The 4946-nt window shown below is 38.4% G+C and overlaps 1 pseudogene; it reads left to right on the plus strand.

Annotated features, from left to right (window-relative positions):
- Nucleotides 1-2597: 2597 nt before the first annotated feature.
- LOC140516842 (actin-related protein 3 pseudogene) lies at nt 2598-3868 on the plus strand (annotated as a pseudogene).
- Nucleotides 3869-4946: the final 1078 nt, after the last annotated feature.

Genomic DNA, 4946 nt, shown 5'->3' on the forward strand with positions numbered 1-4946 from the left:
ACTGTCTCCTTGTTTACCTTGAAAAACTCACAAAATATATTCCCAGGAAAATTCCTGGAAAAGTGGGATCAGCTTAAGGCATAAACAGTCTCTCAAGAAAGTAGGGTCAAGAGACTAGGAAAATTGTCACAGAGAGACCCTCTTACTGTGGAGGAAGGGGATCAGTGCAGTACTGGAGCTGTCCTAGACAGCCCCACCTCGGAAAAACAGGAGGGGATCCTGTACTCTATGTGGGATGGAGCCCATAAGTGCCAATACCAGGATCACAGGCTTACCTTAGCACAACCAGGGGAACTGGAAAGACACCAGCACAGAGAAGATTCACCACCCACTGAACCTACCAGTGCTCTATCTCAGGGGAGGAGACACAGCCAGATCACCCCTCCCCCACACTTCATACAGGGAGCTTCAGGGTAATTCAAGGGAAGCTCAAAAAACTTCACCTGGCCTCTGCATTGGCACTCCAGCCAGCTCAGCACCAAGTAAGCTGCAGCATTCTAGCTTCTAGCTGAAAGAACTAGAAGTCACAATACACAAAACCTCAAGTTTTAAGCACAAGAACTGTGGGACAGTGACCCCTGTACCCAAGAAGTAGAGATCCTCTTTCAAAGGAGGGAAAAAAGTAATCATCATGAGCAGGAAGGAAACCAGAAAGGAAAAGACCATAGAATATTACCATGAGGACTAGAACCAAAACACAGATACCTTGGAGGCCAGCATTGAGACTGTGCTCTCATCTGAAAACTCAGAAAGGAATATGAACTGGTCTCAAGCCCAGAAGAACATTCTTGGAAAAGTTCAAGAAGGATTTTAAAAGTCAAATTAGAGAGGTAGGAGAAAAAATGGCCAATGATTTTAAAAATATGAAGAAAAGAATTCACGGAAGAATGTAAAAGGAAAATTGGGCAAATGGATGAGGAAATTTAAAACCTAAATGGAGCAATTGGACAAAAGGAAAAGGAAATAAAAAACCTAACTGAGAAAGTTACTCCTTAAAAAGAATAATTGGGAAAATGGAAAAGTAGGTGCAAAAGTTCATTGAAGGAAGCAATGCATTAAAAATTAGAATGGTGTAAGGAGAAGCTAATAACTCTATGAAACATCAAGAATCAGTCAAACAGAATCTAAATAGTGAAAAACATAGAAGAAAATGTAAAATATCTCATTGTAAAAACAACTGACAACTGACTGAATAGATAGAAAATAGAGTGAAAAATCTGAGAATCATTGGTCTACCAGAAAGCCATGATGAAAATAAGAGCCTGGACAATATTTTCCAAGAAATCATGAAAGAAAATGATCCTGAAGTCCTAGATCAAGAGGACAAAATAGTCACTGAAAAATTTCACCTATTACCCCCTGAAAGAGTTCCAAAACTGAAAACACAAAAAAATATTGTTGCTAAATACTATCAAGAACTATCAAGTTAAGGAGAAAATACTGCAAGTAGCCAGAAAGAGACAATTTAAAAATGGAAGAACTACAGTCAAGACCTTGCAGTTTCTACACTAAAAGATAGGAAGGAGTAGAATACGATATTCTGTAAGGCAAAGTAGCTTGGACTATAAAAACGGATCAATTATCCAGCAAAATTGAGCATAATATTTCAGACAAGGAGATGTTCATTCAATGAAATAAGGGACTGCCAGTCCATCTTGATGAAAAGGTCAGAGTTCAGTACAAAATTTGATCTTCAAATACAAGTCTCATGAGTGTCATGGAGAGATAAACAGGGGGAAAAAAACTTGTTATTCAAACTGTTTACATCCCCATAAGGGAGGAAGATACTTGTTAATATCGAAAATTGAATATTTATTGCAATATATAAAAGGGGTAGGTAGTGCACATAAATTAACTGATGTGATAATAAACAATGTGATTAAAGGGTTTGAAGTGATTGTAATTGGAGATGTGAAAGGGATGAGAAAGAAAAAAGATAAATTACATCACAGGAGGAGGCACAAAAACACATTAAAGTAGAGGGAAAGAGGGGAGGGAGATGAACACTGATTGAGATTTACTCTCATTTGATTTGGGGAGGGAAAAACAAACTCAGTTAAGTAGAGACACCTAAATTCCCCTATCGGTCATAGGAGGGTAAAGAGGAAAGAAAAGAGAGGGAAAATCAAAAGGGAGGGAAGATGTAGTAAGGGAAAAGAGGAATAAAATGAAGGGGAGTTGATAGAAGGGAGGGAAGACTGAGAGAGGTAGTGGTTAAAAATTAAAATTCTATTGCGGAGGCTAGAGGAGAAGGGAGAATTATAACCATAAATGGGAGGAATTAGAATGAAGAGAAAGAGAGAGATAGTAATCATAAATGTGAATGTGAATGGGATTAATTCTCCCATGAAATGGAGGCAGACAACAGAAAGGATTAAAAACTATAATTCAGCGGAAGTGGAAGTTGCTGGCCGAAGCTGCTGCCTTCTCTCCCCACCTACTGCTGCCGCTGCCACTGCCACTGCTTCAGCTTCCTCTCTGCCTCCTGGGAGAGCGAGGCCCGCCCAGCTGTGGATGGTAAGATAGTCCTCCCGCCAGCCCCCCGTTCTCCTTGCATCTAGCAAGGACCCAACGGCAGTGGCGGTTGCACCAAGAGGAAGAGGAGGCAGAAGATGGTGGAACGGCTGCCAGCCTTTGTGGTGAACTGTGGCACTGGGTGTACAAAACTTGGATATGCTGGAAATACAGAACCACAGTTCATCATCCCCTCATGCATTGCTATCAAGGAATCTGCAAAAGTAGGAGATCAAGCACAAAGGAGGGTGATGAAGGGTGTTGATGATTTAGACTTCTTTCCTGAGGATGAAGCAATAGAAAAGCCAACTTATGCAACAAAGTGGCCCGTACGCCATGGTATAGTTGAAGACTGAGACTTGATGGAGAGATTTATGGAGCAAGTGATCTTTAAATACCTAAGGGTAGAACTTGAAGATCATTATTTTCTTTAGACTGAACCTCCTCTAAATACGCCAGAAAACAGGGAATATGCAGTTGAAATTATGTTTGAATCCTTTAATGTTCCAGGCCTATACATAGCTGTACAGGCTGTCCTTGCTTTAGCTACATCTTGGACATCAAGACAAGTAGGAGAGCGGAGACTGACTGGTACAGTTATAGACAGTGGAGATGGTGTCACTCATGTCATTCCAGTAGCTGAAGGGTATGTTATTGGCAGCTGTATCAAGCACATTCCAATTGCTGGGAGAGATATAACATTTTATTCAGTAGTTATTGAGAGAATGAGAAGTAGGAATTCCTCCTGAACAATCCCTGGAAACAGCTAAGGCAGTGAAGGAACGTTATAGTTATGTCTGCCCAGATTTAGTCAAAGAATTTAACAAGTATGATACAGATGGGTCAAAGTAGATTAAACAATATACTGGAATCAATGCAATCTCAAAAAAAAAATTTTCCATTGACGTTGGTTATGAGTGGTTCCTGGGTGCAGAAATCTTCTTTCACCCAGAGTTTGTTAATCCAGACTTCACACAACCTATCTCGGAAGTAGTAGATGAGGTAATTCAGAATTGTCCCATCAATGTCAGACGTCCTCTCTACAAGAATATTATTCTCTCTGGGGGGTTCAACCATGTTCAGGGATTTTGGATGTCGACTCTAATGGGATTTGCAAAGAACTGTTGATGCAAGGATGAAACTAAGCGAAGAATTAAGTGGTGGTAGACTGAAGCCCAAGTGTATTGATGTGCAAGTCATTACACACCACATGCAGCGATATGCAGTGTGGTTTGGGGGATCAATGATGCCTTCCACACCTGAGTTCTACCAAGTATGCCACTCCAAAAAGGATTATGAAAAAATTGGACCTAGTATTTGCCACCACAACTCAGTGTTTGGGCTCATGTCTTAAAATTGACTTCATAATTATAACAGGGAACTGGAGAAGAGCTAATCTTTCTGATTACCTGTTTTGTCTGGATGGCTGATACTAAGATAGCAAATTGATCTGACAAGGAAAAGACCAAACATAATTCAGCAGGAATATTTTAATAAATGTGTCAGCCTACGAATGTAGAAGAAAGTCAAAATGATTAAAAGTGTTTTACTTTAGACAATATTTGAATATGTGTGTAACAAAAAGAAGTGGGTTTTAGTTCTTTCTGTGACTGGATATTTTGTGTATTAATGGATTATCCAAGATTTGATGGAATGTAATGGTACGTAGATAGCTCTATAATGCTTGAATTGTATACTTCCAAGTGTGTACAATGCAAGAGCTTGTTTATATTTCATGCTTTTTTAAACTTTGAGAAAAATTGTCAAAAACTGTCGTATTTGAGAAAAACAGAGACCAACTCTAAGGTAAATTTAAAGCAAAAGTCTCATGACACTTGCTTACACACTCATGTTATTCTAGTTACCAAAAATTTCAACCATCCAAAAAAAATCTGATGTCTTTGCAAGTGCTTTTTGGAACTAAAGCTAGTATCTTGGATTAACTGATACCTGCTAGTGCTTTCTGAATACTCTCATTCTGTTTCTTGCTTTAAAAGTAAAGACAAGATTGTTAGACCAGTACTGCAGTTATGTAGTGTCATTTCTGATAAAAAAGAAATTTGAATATCAAAACTGGTGTACTAAACATAACACCATTCCAATAAAGACACAAAATTTCTTTTGATGTTTGTTTGAAGCTCTTCAATATCCTTACAAGCTGAATGATAAATCTTTTCTGAGGACCTCACAATCAACAGTTGGGTTAGCAAGATGAAATTTTTTATGTGCTTTGTACAAACAAGTGTGTAATTTTAGAACTAAAATATTGACTGCTTTCATTTTGATAATTGTACCAATATTTGATATGTTCATTTGCATAATAAATTTTCACAGTTTGAATTTTTTCCCAGTCACCAACAATATCATGCAAGTTAGATTTTCATTGCATTTTTAAATTTCTGGATCATGCAATAAAAGAAAAGAAATTGAAA

This window comes from Notamacropus eugenii, chromosome Y (genome assembly GCF_028372415.1).
Source record: "Notamacropus eugenii isolate mMacEug1 chromosome Y, mMacEug1.pri_v2, whole genome shotgun sequence".
NCBI classification, from domain to species: Eukaryota; Metazoa; Chordata; class Mammalia; order Diprotodontia; family Macropodidae; genus Notamacropus; species Notamacropus eugenii.